We start from the raw sequence: 20,417 nt of genomic DNA on the forward strand, positions 1-20,417 counted from the left end.
CCATACAGAATCGGGCTAGGCTTATAATTGCCCCAGGGCAGATAGCCTAGTATGAACCTATGAACTACCATGGAAGACACCCATTCCATTTGTTCTGTAACTGGACAAATCACACCTTGCTGCACCATTTTATCTAACGGAACCTTGACTCTATCCTGCATAGCTATTGGAACTCTTCTCAATGGTGTGACCACTGGACTGACCTCTGGGTCTAACTTGATAGAATGCACGACTGGAATCTTACTTCGCTTGTCCTCAAAAACATCAGCATTGGTAAAACTGGAACTGGGACATGTGCTTACATGATGGACTTCTTTGGTAAAAGAAAGCAGTTTAATTTTTAAACGGTCTCTGAGATCTAATAATGATTGTACAGATCTTTTGACTACATAAAACTGCAAGCTGTAACTGTTCCCAGATGAATAGCATAAAAACACTACTGAGCCTTCAGTTTGAATCTCTTCACCTCCATAAACAACAAGCTTTGTAGAGTTGGCCAAATTAAGTTGTTCACCAGCTCTTACTCTAGAATAAATGCCCACATATTTGCATCTTTATCAGGAAAAGTTTATTGTATGAAAATATCATATTTCTGCTGAAATACTCTCCAGTTCTCTGCAATGTTATGATCAAACACAAGTGGACCGGGTCACAAAATGCCTGTGCCATGCCAACACACAGTAATAAAGACTCTTGGAATTATGTATGAACATACACACATGTACATCAGAAATTTATGCCAGAAACTTGTAATTATGCTCAACAGCACAATAGGCTCTTCAAAGTAACTGCACTTTGTCAAATATGTCTCCGTAGCACAGGAACACTTTGAAATCACTGTACTTTGCAAAACCACCCTTATCAGTGTAAGAAACACTTCAGAATGACTCCACATTGTGAAATAACTGTACTTTGCACACAGTAAACTCTTTGAGATAATTGTATTGTAGTAAAGCACACACTGCAAACACTTTGCATACTCTGAGATACTTCAGCAACTCTAGTTATACTTTGAATAGCTTTAGTCAATGTGAAATAGCAGCCCATATCAAAAAACATGGATGTTTACTAAAAAAATGTAGTCGCTTTACTTTTCCATGCTCATTTTGCCCTTTCATTGTATTCTTTATGGTCGTTTGACTTCTGTCATGCTCATTATAAATTTCTTGTGCTCATTTTACTTTTAACATGCTCGTCATGTAAATCAGAATTAATTCTGAGTGCTCTCGTAAGTATTTTGAACAATTTTATCAAATATCGTAGTTTTGAACATTTCATTTAATCAGTAACATGTTTTGTGCTTCTTGTTTGATTGAGTTTAATCAATAGTATGTTTTGTGCTCTGTGAATACTTTGTATCATTTTCTTTACAAAATTAACTATTTATGCGAGTTTTAATTACCTGAAGTTCTTTTCTGACCTTTTAATATTTTGATCAGGTTGAGACAATACCATGTCGTTCAAGCTTGCCAGTTCTGGTACCATGTCATTTAGACATGCTGCTTCTGACACCATGTCGCTCGTCTGGTCAGGATAAAATAGATGAACAGTTGTGGGTTCAGTTCAAGCAGCTTTATTACACACAAACATATCAGGATTGAGGCTTAGTATCTTAAACTTAAATAAACTTATAAACAAACTGACTACTGCACTCATACACTTTAACACTATGGCTGTTCACTCAAAATGGTACTGCTGCCTGCATGTGCTCTCTAGTTATACGCACTTGCCCTCACTTTGAAATGTTTCTTAAAGACCAACACATGCTGTGTTCTACAGATGCTTCAAAGGGATGTGTTTCGGAACATTGTCCACCAGTAGGATATTCCTCAAGTAGATCTCTTTGCCTCCCCCATGAACAGACAACTTTCACAATTTTGTGTCAGAATCCCTCATCCTCTGGTCTGGAAGTTGGATGCCCTTTTGTTCTCTTGGAAGGGGATGTTTTTGTATGCATTCCCTCTTCTGATCATTCTGAAAGTCCTGTTCAGACTTCAGCAGGACAAACCAGAAATCTTGCTGGTGACTCCCTTTTGCCCAAGACAGCATTGGCTCCCCTTTCTCTTGCATTTAGCCAAGAGCAATCACCACAAGTTACCTTACAGGGTTGGACCTTCTCACACAAGACAAAGGAACTCTCATCCATCCCCACTTGTTGACCCTCCAGCTGACTTTGCAGGTGATATGGTTTTAATTCCTTTTAGACACCTGTTCTCTGAGGACATGCTTAGGGTTCTGCGGGAAGCCAGGAAACCCAATACCAGAAAATCTTACATAGCTAAGTGGAATAGATTTTCAGTTTGGTGTCTCTCACGAAAACAGGATCCACTGTCAGTGGAAGTCCCTCTGGTTCTGTCCTATTTGTATGAATTGCTCAGTGCTGGCTTGACCTACTCTTCAGTGAAGACCCATATGTCAGCTATTTCTGCCTGTCTTCCTCTGTCCCCGTTCCCCCCCTTTAGCTAGCAAGTTTGAGACTAAACAATTTTTTTAAAGGCATTCTTCATATTAGAATGCCCAGGAAACCTATTCCTCCACCCTGGAATCTTAATTTTGTGGTAGAAAAACTGAGTCTTCCCCCATTCGAGCCACCTTCATCAGCATCCTTGCAACACTGCTCCTGGAAAACTGTGCTTCTCCTAGCTGTCACTTCAGCAAGATGTGTGTCTGAGCTCCAGGCCCTTATGTCCTCTCCCCCCTTTTTGGTTTTCCATAAAGACAGGGTGTCCATGCATACCGACCCTTCTTTTATGCCCAAGGTAGTCAACGAAATGTCTCTCAACCAATCCATTCATTTACCACTTTATTTCCTTCTCCACAAAATTCTAGTGAGAAGGTGTTGCATACTCTTGATGTGCATTGGCAACTTATTTACCTAGACAAGACATAAGCTATTAGGAAATCAGACCAGCTTTTTGTCTCCTATCATCCCAGGACTCTGGGATTGCCTACTTCCAAGCAGATTATTTCTGCTTTGATTTCTAAGGCTATTTGTGATTTCAGTCTGTTATGTGAAGCATAGTAAAACCATTGCTTCTTCTGTAAAGGCCCGTTCCACTAGGGCTATGGCTTCGTCAGTTGTCTTCTTCAAGGGCTTGTACATTAGCTCTATTCTCAAAACAGCTACATGGACTTCTTTACATACTTTCACTAAACATTACAAATTGGATGGCCTTTCTAGGTCCAGAGCAAGGTTTGCCAGAGCCACACTCCATGTGTTCCTGGAGAGCTGTACTGCCTCTTCCTCCATCCTCTCCTGATGAGCTTTTGTACTCTCTCTCATGTTAAGAATACTGCAACAGATGAATAGAAGGATATAGAGTAGTTATGTAAAAAAATTACCCTAACCATAGATGTTCTACTCTTCTCTTTTGCAGTATTCCAGTCCCTTCCTCCTTCCTCCTGATGGCTTGGTTCCTTTTCTTGGATGGTTATACCCTACTTTCTTTAGGCTGGCATCCTCCTCGGGCATTCAGTTCTGATGTAGATGTGTGCGTACATCACTTTTGTGGCCGACATATGACAGCAGCCTATGTGCGAGGTACCCTGCATCATTCAGTAGTGAAAGACTTTTGTATACTGGCCAATGTTGGATCGCTTACTGAGGAAATCTCCCACATGCTAAGAATACTGAAACAGAGAATAGAAGGACGTCTATTGTTATGGTAAGTTTTTGCACAACTATTCTTTCTGTCAGTTATTTGCTCTTAAGACTCTATATGTAACCAACTGTCTTCACTGAAAATTTGCCTTGAGAATCAGAAGCTTAACAAGCTCACCCAAGGTAAAATGACTTCCCAGCCCTCAGCTAGCGACGTTCTTCCAATGTTGAAAAAGAAGTCTAAGAAACCAAATCTCAAGACTCCTGCTGTCCACTTGTACCCAGATATCTCAGCTTGCCCCTTGATGAGACCTTGGATGATCTGGTTATTACAGCTTCTGTGTCTATTCTGACCCCATCAGAGGCGTATATAGTGCAGCCGTCTCGCACATCTATCAAATCCAACCAGTCATCCACTTCTAGTGAGAAGAGAGAACTGTGGCTTATTTTGGAGGGACCGGACCTGTGAGCATACCTCAGCTCTTAAATGGGAAGAAGTTCCCGATTCCATGATTGAGCTCTGTCAGGGTTTGCAACCTTCTCATTTTGTATAGGCAGATATCCCTGTTAAGAATCAGAAATAAAAACATTCTTTTTCTTAGGTGTCCAGGGGTCCTCAGAAGTAGTTGCAGAATTTTAAATAGGGGCCTTTCATAGCCGTTATGTCCTTGAAGTCTCATTCATTTTTCTCTGCTCTTGCTACTGCTATTCTCTTATTCTCCTCTCAAAAGTCGAGTTTTCTGAAAATAAGAGGATTCTGAATCTAATTGGGTGGTTCTTTGACCTGTCATTCCCAAGCCCATTCCCCAGTGGTTTATGCTTCTGCTGATGAAGATACTTTGCCTCCACTTTTCCCTATAGACATTTTCTTGGAGACACTGTCATTTAATTGATGCAGCATTTTCAGTGGGAAGGTATTGTGTTATGTTGTAAATTGGGGTTGCCTAAATCCTCTGCCATTCCTCCTCTTTTGGAGGCTTTATTGGGTACATTTTCCACTGCCTGTTCTAATTCTGAGTCTCAGCCAGCTGTTGCAAAAAAGCCAGATAAGTTTTACAAGGTTCCAGATTCTTAGACGTTCTTACACAAGAACCCTACTGCAGATTCAGCTGTTATTTCCCTAGCCACCGAAGAGCCTACAAAACATTTTCCGTCTAATGTTTTGCCATCTGATACAGACAGTAGAGCTATTGATCGATACTGTAAAAAGGCATATACTTTTACCACACTGTCTTTCAGGGCTATCAGTTGTCAAACCCTTATGATTGGATGGGATATCTTCTGCCTATTCTTGGTAATTTGGACAATCCTCAGATTTAGAGGTCTCAGATACTAAATCATCTGCATTATCTATTATTAACCTTGCTTCTGAAGTTGATAGGCATTTTATTATGTGAGCTATGATGCTGCCTCTTCTAGAGCAGTTGCTAGTGGTTCTGTTCTTCATAGAGTCTCATGTCGGGTCAAATTCAGCACTGAGCTGCATTTAATCCTTAAAGGACCACTACGGGCAAATGAAGAAAACATATATTTTTTATCTTGCCATGATTTATTATACCTCCCAAAGCTGCCTGCAGCAAAATAAGTACTCATTCCTAATTTTATTTTGTTTTTACTCTTGTCTGCCCTCATGGGGGCAGACATCGTGATTCCTTTGGAAAGCTAAATCTGTCCCATAATGCACAGACTGAGAACAAATAGCCCTGCCATTTGTTGTCAGACTAGACTTCCATTCACTTAGAATGGAACACCTAAAAAAAACTGCCAAGTATGAGAGTCTGCAGCTCATGTGTCATTGACTGGTATGTGCTGAGTTTTACAAATGTTGTTCCTACTGATGTACTACACATTCTCTGAAATGCTACAACAAAATCGCCAAATTCGCCACAGGGGCATCCTACCATAGTCACCACTGTCTCTCACTTGCTGAACTGGGCTGGCTTGAACTCCCTCACCTCCTTCAATGGTATCAACTCTCACTCGCCCACAAACTAGTAAACCATCCACTAAATTTCCCATCCCTCCAGAATCTACTCCAACCCTATCGCACCACCAGACCACTAAGATCCAGCAACAAAAATCACTTGCAGATCACTAAAGCCAATAACTCTGCTGGTGAAGCACTATTCTCTTGCACCATAGCCAAATTATGTAACTCCCTCCCACCCCCAATTACCTCCATACCATCATGCACCCACTTCAAAACTTTACTAAAAGTGCACCTAAAAACATGCTGGCTATGCCCTTGCAACTCCCACTCTAATATCACCCACCCCATCCAAACACTACCTTTCTTTCCACTCCACTAACTACCTTGATTATAGCAAGCTCAGATACTCACAAGCCAGTACTTATTATACAGCAGGAACTTCTTCTTGTAACATTTGTTAATGTCTGTTATGTACTTCACAGATAAAGATTCTAGTTGTCTACTGATGTACTATGTTCTTCATCTGTAAATATGTTGTAAGTAATTGCTATGTAAATTGTTAATCGTTATGTAATCCAATGTAACTACTGTCTGTTTATTTTAACTGTGGAGCTTTTCTCCCCGGGTCTCCGCTGAAAATGGACCTACGTCCAGTTGGACACTCCCAGTCAACAAATATAAATAAATAATAAATAAATGCATAAATAAACTTGCAAAAGTATCAACAAATTACTGAGATAAAAAAGACTTTTCACAAGGAGCAGTTTTGCAAGTTTCAGTTCCTGGCCAGGTTACTCCTCCCATCTCCCCTCCTTCAGTGGGCTACAGTCTCACATTTCCAGCTTTATTAGATTCAACTATTTAGTCAGCTTTGCATGACAATAGACATAAAAAAAAAAATCACAGCCTGGTGTGCCGCTAAATCTGTTCCCTTGTATGTCTCTATGTCTCTTCACTTCTGAATAACATTTCCCAGGAATAAAAAAAAAAAAAAAGCAAACGCATCAGTCCAGAGTTTAGGCCAGTCTATCCATTTAAAATGTGCACAGTAAAATATTCAACTTATAATGCATTTTGGCTGCTAACATGGTTATCTTTACATAGTTATTCTCTTATAGTATAACCTGAACTTATGGTATTTAATGATAAATTTTACAACAGTTCTCAGTTTCTTAACAATGACCTCCCAAGTCTCTGATGTGACCTAGTACTTTTTCTTACTATTGCTTTATCTAGTTTGTCTTAGTTGTATACCTGTAGCATGTCTCTCATCCTCTCAGCAACAGACTCCTGGAGAAAACTTCCAAAGCAGATACTTGTATTGAAAGAGTAGCAGCAGCAGCTGTAGCAGTGAAACTACACTCCAAAACAATGCGCTCAAACATAGTACTGACAAACACAGGGGAATGTATGTCTGAATCAAGCAGTGATGAAATTGCTAGGGACTTCACTGAGCACAAATTTACTCTTAATCTCTCCATTTCATAATCCATAACATTCGCACCACACTTACAAAGGCACACCTCCACCTTCCACAAACACAGCTACCCACACCCACACAACATACCAGTCAAATTTAAGGCTTTTCCCACCTCTCTGCAAAACACTGCTGTAATGGCTTTGGCAAACAAATGAAAATGATTGATGGGTGTTGGTTCAAGACTCCCATCCATATCTCTCAACAGTACAGATTTTTGCAGAAAGTCCAGATTTTTTGTCTGCTTTTCATAAAATTGCAGTTTTCTGTCAAATCACTGGCAAATCATTGAATACTGAAGTCAGAAATTTGACAGGCATTTGATTTTCAGACTTCATATCCTTAAGAAAATTCACTCTAATGCAACACCTGTTTATCAACTTTCTAAGTTTGTAAGTGCAATATTTATAAATTGTCCCATTTTTGGGCCTTTGTCCCATATTATTTATGGCCTTGTCCAGATTTCTTGTTCTATAATGTTGAGAGTTATGCTGCCATCCCTTCCTACTGGAGCCAGTCCACTGCACTTGCACAAGTGCCCCCCTCAGCAGAGCAGCAAGAAGGTATCAGTGCAGATTTGCTTTATAGTTCTTTTACACCACACACACACACACACACACACACACACACACACACACACACACACACACACACACACAGTAAATCTTGTTGTCCATGTTATTTCTTCTTTTCCTTGGTTTCGTTTCTCTTACTTGTAATGTTACTTTTTCTCCTGCCTCCCATATCTACCCTAATTATTACTTCTAACAAATACTTTTTCTCACTCTTTCTTCTCTTCCCCTCCTTCTCTTTATCCACTATTTGAACTTTTCCACTTTGACATTTGCTTTATGGGTAAATAATGAACTGTCACCCTTATGTCAGCACATTTCAATGCTACATAATATTGTGTTTAGTCTAATAATAGGTTCATAGGTAGGTACTAGGCTGTTGGCCTAAGGGCCTAAGTAAGCCTAGCCAACAAGTTTCCCTGGCTTATGCCACCCAAGAAAGTTATTTTCCTGTGCCACTGTCGAGCAGAGCCACAGAAGTGATTCCTGGGGTATATTTTCCTATGTCCCATCCACTCAAAGATTTTTCTTGAAAAATGCTAATGAGGAACTTTGCTTGACATAGATGGGTAGCTTGTTCCAGAGTATGGGAAATCTCTGGGACAGGAATCTTATCTCTCCAGCATGTCCTGTTTGTTGTGGTAGAACTAGAACTCTGCAAACCACAGAATAACAAGAAGAACGTGAGCACTCCAAAGGACACCAGCTTTATTCACAAACAGTTAAGCGCTTTCCTCTCCACTACAGAGACTTCCTCAGAACAAAAATCACAACCTTACCCAACCAAGTTAAATACATCCATAAATTATTCAATTAAGCAACAATTAAAATCCTTAAAGCAATATCAAACTTCCAATGTTAACATAGTTCACACCATTGTTTTAAAAATTCTTAAAAACAAGACTTAAACAAAATGTTACATTGTTTTATATTAAAAATGTGTTTACATAAATTAACAAACCAAAAACAATTTTTTTAATTTTTTTTTTAAAAACCTAAGTTCTCAAATAAACTAACCTGAAATTTGATCAAGTTTAAGAATGCTAGCAATACTAATGGTTTCATTAATGCCTGGAAATCTAGAGGCATCCATAAACAATTGCCATTTTAATTCCATTACATCCAAGTGCACATCCAAAATACCCCCTTTTTTCATCCTCATTGAGGTGTTGCAAGACCAAAAATTTGAAACAATGTGTGGTATGTCGCTTATGTGCCTATATAGTGCACTGGTTAGCCTACCATGCTTAATGTCACCTAAATGTTCTCCCATTCTGATTTTCAATTTCCTACTAGTTTTACCTATATAGAAAATGGGACATTTCTGACATTTAGCCATATAAATCACCCTTTTACTATTACAATTGTAGTGGCCCCCAATATGCAACCTATGTCCATTAATATTCACATAATCCCCAGTTTCAAATATGTGTGGACAAAAAGAACAAGCATTACATTTAAAATTGGGCAATAGTCCTGTTGTTAGTTTTGTTATGGAAATGGTCGATTTTTGTTTGACAAATAATTTTTTTCATTTTAATAATGAATTGTTTAGACAATTACAAGGTACGTCAATGGGGGCAGCGTTTGCCCCCATGTATGCCAACCTTTTTATGTCTTTTTTTGAAATTCAGTTTTCATTTAAGTTAAATTTTATGAGGGCACATGTGGATTTTTATTTTCGTTATATAGATGATTTAATTTTTGTATGTGATGGAGGTTTGGATAAAGTGGATCATTTTGTGTTAGAAAGGCACAATAACCCGTTTGGTTTATCATTTGATGGATTACAGAAAGGGAGTAGGGTGGTTTATTTGGATTTAATTTTGGAGAGAAATCTTGATGGTAATATTTCCCATACTGTTCATAGGAAATTTATTGATGGGAATCAGTACCTCCATGCTTCTAGTTGTCATCCTCCCCATGTTTTGAAAGCTTTACCATACGGGGAGTTACATCGTATTTCTAGATTGTGTAGTGATAAGGATGTGTTAATGAGGGAATTGAAACAAACTAGTAATATGTTTGTGAGAAGGGGGTACGATCCTGATGCTTTGAAAGAGGCTGAGAATAGAGTTTGGAAAGAGGTATTTGGATGTGTGGGGAGTATTGATAGGGCATACATGGGGACATTCCAGGGTCGTAAGCCTACTAAAGAAAATTTTGTTACTCAGAATAAGACAGATACTATGTATTATGTGTCTGTTTACAACATTAAAAGTGAGGAAATGAGAACTTTAGTGGAATATTATTGGAATTATTTAATTGGAGATAGGTGTTTGGCAAGAATTTTACCACCTAAACCCCTATTTTCTTATAAAAGGGGAAGGAATTTGAAGGATATGGTGGTACATGGGAAGTTTAGTTTACCAGTGGTGGTTATACCTACTTCTTTAACTTTTAAGGGAACATTAAGTTGCAATAAATGCAGTATTTGTAAACAGGTAGAGAAAGCCTTTTATAGTATAAATGGGACGGAATTTGAACCTAGATAAGTTTATTCTTGTAGGAGTAAAGGAGTTGTTTATTCCTTAAGATGCCCTTGTGCCTTATTTTACATAGGAGAAACTAAGAGAGAATTTCGTGTCAGATTCATGGAACATATAAGGGATGTTAGGAATAAAAGGGAGGATAAAACAATTTCCCTGCATTTTAAAATGTTACATGACAGTGATGCTTCTAAATTAAAAGGTACTGTTTTGGAAACAGTGAAATGTTTCTGTGGAGATGAATATTTATTGAAACATAAGTTGAAGTATAAAGAAAGCATATATATTTTAAAATATAAGACATTAGTGCCTAATGTCCTTAATAATGATTTAAATTGGAAATGTCTGCTTTAAATTTTTATTAATTTATTGTATAATTGATGTGAATTTGTGGAATACGTATATAAAGATGTGTGTTTTTGGTTGTTACTGTTTGTTACTCTTTAAAGGTGGTTACACCGAGGCGCTAGAGAAGAGAAAAAAGGAATAAAAGTTTTAACTTTCTTGCCTTGTGATTTATTTGTACCACAGTCGGTGGTTTGGGTCAGAGTTGTATTTCTTCAGCGTGTTGTGAGAGGAGAGGAGGTTGTATTTCGTAATTACATTTAAAATTACCCACTCTTCTATTTGTCTTGTGTGTTGATCTCAACTCCTCAAGAATGTTCTTAATACATTTATCTCTTCCATAAACGTACTCAGGGTGTTTTCCAACTTTAGAACCTATACCTGCATCGCACTTCAAAATATCCCAGTGGTCATTTAACACCTCAATGATGGAGTTAGCCATCCCATTATATGTTAGCACTAAAGACAAGTTAAAATCTTCCTTTACTTTCCTACAACTATTATTTCTAACGAATCCAAAGCCCAAAATTGGTTTGTATACCTCATGCCTGCACTTAAAAATAACCTCTTAAGTTAAATTTTCCAAAAGCCAGCCAGGATATCCCCTTTGCTTGAACATTTTACAAATAAAATCCAACTCAATCAAAAAATCAGCTTCTGAACTAACCATCCTAGCTGCCCTTATCAATTGGCCTTTTACCACTCCTTTTTTCTGATAATCAGGGTGGCAACTCCCATAATCTAAATACGAATTTGAAAAGGTTTTTTTCCTATGTATTTTAGTTAAAAAAAATTTCCGGGAATAATCAATGGTTAAATCAACATCTAAGTAAATAATGTGTTCGTTGTTGTATTCAAAGGTGAATTTGAAAAACTCTACAGTTCTATTGATATATACTAAAAATTCATTAAGACTATCCTCGGTCCCTTTCCAAATCTGGAATAAATCGTCCAGGAATCTGGTGTAGTGTGTGATTTGGTCCTTGTACTGGCTATTGAATAAGTACTCCTATTCCCAGTATGACATTATCAAATTGGAAAAAATGGGGGCCCAAGCGGCCTCCATTGCTACTCCTTTAACTTGCTTATAATATATCCCTTCAAACCATAGGTAATTGTTTTTCAACACTAAATCCATTAAAACAATTATTTTGCTGATCTCATCTTGATCAAACATTTTCATTTTATAAAGCTGTTGTTCCAACCAAATAGTCCCTACATCTTGGGGAATAACTGAAAACAGGTTTACTACATCAATAGTAACCAGAAAAACCTCATTTGTTAGATCAAAACCATTTAGCTTATTAATGAAATGCCAGGAGTCCTTACTAATATAATCAAAGAAAGACAAAGCTTTTTGCATCAAGCCATCCAAGTACTTGGAAATAAAATGAGTTTTACTTCTTTTACCGTCCACAATGGGCCGAAATTTCACATTAACCAAGCCTTTGTGTATCTTAGGTATGCCAAATATATTTGGTGCCCTAGGATACTCATTTTTGAGGTAGTGGTACTCATCCACATCGATCTGGCCCTGGAAGACCATGTCATCCAAAGCAAAATCGATCTTTCTGTATGCCACCATAATTTCGTTAAAAGAACTTTCATGGTATGAATCCTCCATTAATATATTACTCATGCTGTCCAAATAATCACCTCTCTCCATCACCACCACCCCACTGCCCTTGTCAGGCTTCATAAATCTAATGGTGGGGTCTTTGACTAAATGGAGCATGAGTTGCTTTTCTTCCTCTGTTAAATTCGAATAATCAGCCTGTGTATTGTACCTATACATTTTCCTTATTTCTTTTTCACAACTTTTTTCAAACAGTTCCACCATTTTATTTAAAGGCGGATTAAAAGTACTAGGCTTTTTACATTTTCCTTTTAATTGTCCCCCCATATTTGTGTCATGCCCGAACCAAATTTTTAAGTTTAATTTTCTTGTGTATTTCTTTAAATTAATAAGGGACTCCACCAGATTTCCTTTTCTACAGGAGACAAATGTGAATCATTTTGCTAAAAAAATACGCGTGCTCTGCTTTAATTTACATTTTTGGATAGTTGTAAATTTTAAAATCCCCTTTGGTATTAATCACTATCTTGGAGCCCACCATGTTGAATTCAAGTTGTTAATCCAAATAGTCCACCAGTATATTTAACATTTCGTCACCCTGATTGTCGGTACTTTTAGTTAATGCCATATAATGACCACTTGTTTCATCGCCAGTTGCCAACCCAGGCTCATTAAAAACCTGTTCTATAACATTTAAATTGTTTCCAATGGCAATGTTGGATAAAACCCCCTGGCTAGTGTCAGAATAAACAGATAATTCCATAAGTGTGTTGTCAGACTCCTGACCACCACCCTTAGGTTTTTCTTCACCAACATTATGTCCAACCTCCCAACCCTCTAGGTCAGGGTCCATTGGCATGGGACTGCCATCGCTCCCATTCTTACTGTCTAATTTTTCATTCTCAATGTCATAGGTACCACAATCAATTCTGTTAACACAACCAACAAAAGTTTCACACTCCATAACCCCCCTCTCAAAGATAACATTGGGTAAATCGCTATGCATTTGGACATTAGCGTTTCCTATTACATTTGTTTCAACGTTGTGTATGTCAGGATTTTCGGTCACTTCATAACGAATGCATTCCCCCCCCCCATTTAATGGATGAATCGGCACACAATTCAACATGTCAAATGCTGTACCCATATTGTTTACGGTGTTAATAGCGGCAATATTCATATCAAAAACAGTACCTTCAAGTTCGGCAAATTTCTCATTTGTATGACCCACTCCATTTGTGTTAAATCCTTTGTTGATGTCCACAGTTGGAGCCATATGCTTACTATTGCCACCACTGCAACTCAAAAAAACAAGGGTGGTGGCACCGGATTTTCACCATATTTCAGTAGTTTTTTGTCCTTGGGCCCTTAGGCCTCGCCCCCTGTATCAACTCTTGTTGCCGACCTCTACCAGAACTTGAAAAAGAAGATGAAAAATCGTTTGTTGCACTTCCCTTATCTCTAATGTCCCATTTTCTATATAGGTAAAACTAGTAGGAAATTGAAAATTCGAATGGGAGAACATTTAGGTGACATTAAGCATGGTAGGGTAACCAGTGCACTATATAGGCATATAAGCGAACATACCACACATTGTTTCAAATTTTTGGTCTTGCAACACCTCAATGAGGATGAAAAAAGGGGGTATTTTGGATGTGCACTTGGATGTAATGGAATTAAAATGTCAATTGTTTATGGATGCCTCTAGATTTCCAGGCATTAATGAAACCATTAGTATTGCTAGCATTCTTAAACTTGATCAAATTTCAGGTTAGTTTATTTGAGAACTTAGGTTTTTAAAAAAAAAATTTAAATATTTGTTTTTGGTTTGTTAATTTATGTAAACACATTTTTAATATAAAACAATGTAACATTTTGTTTAAATCTTGTTTTTAAGAATTTTTAAAACAATGTGGTGAACTATGTTAACATTGGAAGTTTGATATTGCTTTAAGGATTTTAATTGTTGCTTAACTGAATAATGTATGGGTGTATTTAACTTGGTTGGGTAAGGTTGTGATTTTTGTTCTGAGGAAGTCTCTGTAGTGGAAAGGAAAGCGTTTAACTGTTTGTGAATAAAGTTGGTGTCCTTTGGAGTGCTCACGTTCTTCTGGTTATTCCGTGGTTTGCTGAGTTCTAGTTCTACTGGTTTGGTACCTGCAGGAGGATGGACGAGCACATTTCCAATCAGGACATTTTTTAATTATTACAACAAATTAATGAACAGTTGGGAGAGCATACAACTCAAATCAAAGGTCTGATGGAGAGACCAGCTGGTGGTGTTTCTTTTGGGAGCTTGGGCATCCCTTTAACCCAACCAACCCCAAGCTTCATTGATTTGCAGTTGGAGGGGTCCCCTGAAATAGAGGGGAGTCAGGCGAGTGGACATATCAAAAATAATGAATTTATGCAAAACATTCCTAAGGGAGTACAAAGCTTTACTAATTTTTCTAGTGGGTTTTTGAACCAATGGAAAGAAAACCAATTTTCTTTTGGTGGTGATGGAGAATATGCTGCCGCTGAACAACAGTCCAGTTTAGGTGAAAAGCTGAAACATTTTGAAAAAGATGTGCTGGTGTTTAAGAAACTGCAGCTTGAGAATGCATACTTAAATAAGAACATTGAACTAAAAAAGGTGCCCCGTGGTTTAAGAATGTGGAGATATCCTAATGGGGTAAAGGCCAGCAAGGACTTTTTAAATTATGTGCACTCCTTGTTTGATAGGGCAGGACTTGATCTTATGGCCCTAATGATTAAATATAATAGAATTAAAATGGACAATATTGTAAAAGAACTAGAGGGTTTAGACCAGTTTATTAAGGCTGATAATGAGTTCAACAATGGAAAAAATCTTCCTTTATATCAAAACATTCATGTTCAAATCAATTCCATTTATAATACAGTTTATGCACGAAAGGAGAACAAGTTGAAAAGAGATTTAAAAGAATATCAACAGGACCATGTGTATCCCTTTTCCAGAGGGTTTGATCAGCAGAGGCGGAGTCTGGATGCCGGTAACGAAGAGGAAGTGACGAGTGAAGAATCTAACCACCAGCGGGGGAGATTGCAACGTACGTATTCAGCAGTTACCCAAGAAGAAGTAAGGCGATTGGATCGCCTTAGAGATAAGGGAAGTGCAACAAACACTTCTTCATCTTCTTTTTCAAGTTCTGGTAGAGGTCGGCAGCAAGAGTTGATACAGGGGGCGAGGCTTAAGGGCCCAAGGACAAAAAACTACTAAAATATGGCGAAAATCCGGTGCCGCCACCTTTGTTTTTTTGAGTTGCAGTGGTGGTAATGGTAAGCATGTGGCTCCAACTGTGGACATCAACAAAGGATTTAACACAAATGGAGTGGGTCATACAAATGAGAAATTTGCCGAACTTGAAGGTACTGTTTTTGATATGAATATTGCCGCTATTAACACCGTAAACAATATGGGTACAGCATTTGACATGTTGAATTGTGTGCCGATTCATCCATTAAATGGGGGGGAATGCATTCGTTATGAAGTGACCGAAAATCCTGACATACACAACGTTGAAACAAATGTAATAGGAAACGCTAATGTCCAAATGCATAGCGATTTACCCAATGTTATCTTTGAGAGGGGGGTTATGGAGTGTGAGACTTTTGTTGGTTGTGTTAACAGAATTGATTGTGGTACCTATGGCATTGAGAATGAAAAATTAGACAGTAAGAATGGGAGCCATGGCAGTCCCATGCCAATGGACCCTGACCTAGAGGGTTGGGAGGTTGGACATAATGTTGGTGAAGAAAAACATAAGGGTGGTGGTCAGGAGTTTGACAACACTCTTATGGAATTATCTGTTTATTCTGACACTAGCCAGGGGGTTTTATCCGACATTGCCATTGGAAACAATTTAAATGTTATAGAACAGGTTTTTAATGAGCCTGGGTTGGCAACTGGCGATGAAACAAGTGGTCATTATATGGCATTAACTAAAAGCACAGACAATCAGGGTGATGAAATGTTAAATATACTGGTGGACTGTTTGGATAAACAACTTGAATTCAACATGGCGGGCCCCGAGATAGTGATTAATACCAAAGGGGATTTTAAAATTTACAACTATTCAAAAATGGAAATTAAAGCAGAGCACGCAGATTTTTTAGCAAAAGGATTCACATTTGTCCCCTGTAGAAAAGGAAATCTGGTGGAGTTCCTTATTGATTTAAAGAAATACACAAGAAAATTAAACTTAAAAATTTGGTTCGGGCATGACACAAATATGGGGGTACAATTAAAAGGAAAATGTAAAAAGCCTAGTACTTTTAATCCGCCTTTAAATAAAATGATGGAATTGTTTGAAAAGTGTTGTGAAAAAGAAATAAGGAAAAGGTATAGGTACAATACACAGGCTGATTATTCGAATTTAACAGAGGAAGAAAAGCAACTCATGCTCCATTTAGTCAAAGACCCCACCATTAGATTTATGAAGCCTGACAAGGGCAGTGGGGTGGTGGTGATGGAGAGAGGTGATTATTTGGACAGCATGAGTAATATATTAATGGAGGATTCATACCATGAAAGTTCTTTTAATGAAATTATGGTGGCATACAGAAAGATCGATTTGGCTTTGGATGACATGGTCTTCCAGGAACAGATCGATGTGGATGAGTACCATTACCTCAAAAATGAGTATCCTAGGGTGCCAAATATATTTGGCATACCTAAGATACACAAAGGCTTGGTTAATGTGAAATTTCAGCCCATAGTGGACGGTAAAAGAAGTAAAACTCATTTTATTTCCAAGTACTTGGATGGCTTGATGCAAAAAGCTTTGTCTTTCTTTGATTATATTAGTAAGGACTCTTGGCATTTCATTAATAAGTTAAATGGTTTTGATCTAACAAATGAGGTTTTTCTGGTTACTATTGATGTAGTAAACCTGTTTTCAGTTATTCCCCAAGATATAGGGACTATTTGGTTGGAACAACAGCTTTATAAAACCAAAATGTTTGATCAAGATGAGATCAACAAAATAATTGTTTTAATGGATTTATTGTTGAAAAACAGTTACCTATGGTTTGAAGGGATATATTATAAGCAAGTTAAAGGAGTAGCAATGGAGGCCGCTTGTGCCCCCATTTTTTCCAATTTGATAATGTCATACTGGGAACAGGAGTACTTATTCAATAGCCAGTACAAGGACCAAATCACACACTACACCAGATTCCTGGACGATTTATTCCTGATTTGGAAAGGGACCGAGGATAGTCTTAATGAATTTTTAGTATATATCAATAGAACTGTAGAGTTTTTCAAATTCATCTTTGAATACAACAACGAACACATTATTTACTTAGATGTTGATTTAACCATTGATTATTCCCGGAAATTTTTTTTAACTAAAATGCATAGGAAAAAAAACTTTTCAAATTCATATTTAGATTATGGGAGTTGCCACCCTGATTTTCAGAAAAAAGGAGTGGTAAAAGGCCAGTTGATAAGGGCAGCTAGGATGGTTAGTTCAGAAGCTGATTTTTTGATTGAGTTGGATTTTATTTGTAAAATGTTCAAGCAAAGGGGATATCCTGGCTGGCTTTTGGAAAATTTAACCAAAGAGGTTATTTTTTAAGTGCAGGCGTGAGGTATACAAACCAATTTTGGGCTTTGGATTTGTTAGAAATAATAGTTGTAGGAAAGTAAAGGAAAATTTTAATTTGTCTTTAGTGCTAACATATAATGGGATGGCTATCTCCATCATTGAGGTGTTAAATGACCACTGGGATATTTTGAAGTGTGATGCAGGTAGAGGTTCTAAAGTTGGAAAACACCCCAAGTACGTTTATAGAAGAGATAAATGTATTAAGAACATTCTTGAGGGGGGTGAGATCTACACACAAGACAAATAGAAGAGTGGGTAATTTTAAATGTAATGCTTGTTCTTTTTGCCCACACGTATTTGAAACTGGGGATTATGTGAAAATTAATGGACATAGGTTGCATATTGGGGGCCACTACAATTGTAATAGTAAAAGGGTGATTTATATGGCTAAATGTCAGAAATGTCCCATTTTCTATATAGGTAAAACTAGTAGGAAATTGAAAATTAGAATGGGAGAACATTTAGGTGACATTAAGCATGGTGGGGTAACCATTGCACTATATAGGCACATAAGCAAACATGCCACACATTGTTTCAAATTTCTGGTCTTGCAACACCTCAATGAGGATGAAAAAGGGGGTATTTTGGATGTGCACTTGGATGTAATGGAATTAAAATGGCAATTGTTTATGGATGCCTCTAGATTTCCAGGCATTAATGAAACCATTAGTATTGCTAGCATTCTTAAACTTGATCAAATTTCAGGTTAGTTTATTTGAGAACTTAGGTTTTTAAAAAAAAAATTTTAAATTTGTTTTTGGTTTGTTAATTTATGTAAACACATTTTTAATATAAAACAATGTAACATTTTGTTTAAATCTGTTTTTTAAGAATTTTTAAAACAATGTGGTGAACTATGTTAACATTGGAAGTTTGATATTGCTTTAAGGATTTTAATTGTTGCTTAATTAAATAATTCATGGGTGTATTTAACTTGGTAGGGTAAGGTTGTGATTTTTGTTCTGAGGAAGTCTTTGTAGTGGAGAGGAAAGCACTCAACTGTTTGTGAATAAAGTTGGTGTCCTTTGGAGTGCTCACGTTCTTCTGGTTATTCTGTTTATTGTGGTGACAAGGTTTAGGTCCACAGAGCGTGTAGCTCAGAAGGATTGGGATTTCTGTAGGTGTAGCATGTCTAACACCTCTGGGTTTGACATAGCTTTATATGTTAGGCAGAAATCACCTCGGAGTAGGCGATATGCTACGGAGTAAAGCTGGAGTTTTTTTAGATGGTCAGTGTAGGGCATCTGTTTGAGGCCAGTAATCCTCTTTGTGAGATACTTCTGCGGCCTTTCCAGCTGCTGCAAATGTCTTATGAGTTACATTCCAAAAGGGGCATTGTACTCTATAATGGGTCTAATGAGTGTCAAGTAAAGGGGAACAATGACCTCTCTTTTTCCTGGATGAGAAAATACAGTTGTGTACCTACCATAAATGTAGATGTTTGAGTGTATTCACTGTTGCAGTCATTACTATTGGGTTATCCTGCTGGCAGGCTACGCGCAGTCGGCCTGAATTCCAAAGTCCAGGTCCGGCATCGGTTGCTGTCGCCTCCTCCCTGACGTCAGTGCGCCAGGGGTATAAAAGATGCAGCCGACGCCATTTTCTTCAGTTTTTCTTGCCCCAGATGTCAGGTGCCCCCAAAAGGGTAGGCTAAAAATATGTCAATAAAGCATGCATGCACCAAAGTAAATGATTCCTTCATCTACAAGCAAATACACCACTTAGGTTGTATAGAATAGAGAAGTGCAGATAAGTTCCAGCAAAGATAAGGGGGATGGTGGGTGGGTAACCTGGACTGCAACAGTGAATACACTCGAACATCTACATTTATGGTAGGTACACAACTTTATTATGTTCATCGTGTTTCACTGTTGCAGTCATTACTATTGGGTTGAATCCCAAAGCTATGGTTGGGAGGCTGGAGCTAAATAGGATTAGGAGCGGCTATGAGGCCCTGCAGAACTGCAGTGGCAAAACCTGCCCTGGATTTAGAGTAGAGTGGTAAGTGATAGTGCTTTGTAAAAGTGTGCACTGAACTCCAGGTTGCAGGCTCTAAAATGTCTTTGGTTGGTACTCCTCTGAGGAAGGCTGCTGAAGTGGCTGCTGCTCTGGTTGAATGTGGCCTAATGCCCTTAGGCACTGATTTGCCATGTTGTGAATAACAGAAACGAATGCAGTGGCCTATCCACTTTGAAATAGTCTGCTTTGAGATAGCCTTTCCTTGTGATCCAGCAGCATATGCCACTAGTAATTGCTCAGTCTTTCTGAAAGCTTTGGTTCTGTCCAAGGAGAAGCGCAGCTGTCTGTGTATGTCCAAAGAATTCAATAGTCTCTCACCCTTATTCTGTGGGTTTGGATAAAAGGTAGCCAAGTGAATAGTTTGGTTAAGGGCCACACTGGACACTACTTTAGGCATAAATGTTGGGTTTGTCCTCAGAGAAACCCTATCTGGATGGAAAATGATAAAAGGTTCCACAGCCATGAGTGCCTGTAGCTCTGAGACTCATCTTGCAGAGGTTATTGCTAGGAGCAGAGCTGTTTTCCAAGATAAAAATTTTAATGTCAGCTGCTGCGGCTGGCTCAAAGGGAGGCAGGGTGAGTTTTTCCAAGACATAATTGAGGTCCCATGCAGGTATTGGTGATCTCCTTGGAGGCCTTAAGTTTTTGGCTCCTCTGAGTTACTGCCTTAGTAAAGGATGAGAAAAAATAGGTGGCTCTGTATTGTAATGAGCTGAAATGGCAGAGGCATGAATCTTAATAGATGAAAAGGATAGGCCTTTGTCCAGCATCTCAG

At 38.1% G+C, this 20,417-nt stretch overlaps 1 protein-coding gene across 1 annotated transcript in view; it reads left to right on the top strand.

Annotated features, from left to right (window-relative positions):
- The window catches only part of LY75 (lymphocyte antigen 75), a 3,856,564-nt gene that overhangs the window by 554,317 nt on the left and 3,281,830 nt on the right, over positions 1 to 20,417 (top strand). The gene's annotated exons all lie outside the window — the stretch shown is intronic.

Source organism: Protopterus annectens, chromosome 6.part0, assembly GCF_019279795.1.
Source record: "Protopterus annectens isolate FY-2018-M chromosome 6.part0, PAN1.0, whole genome shotgun sequence".
NCBI lineage: Eukaryota > Metazoa > Chordata > Ceratodontiformes > Protopteridae > Protopterus > Protopterus annectens.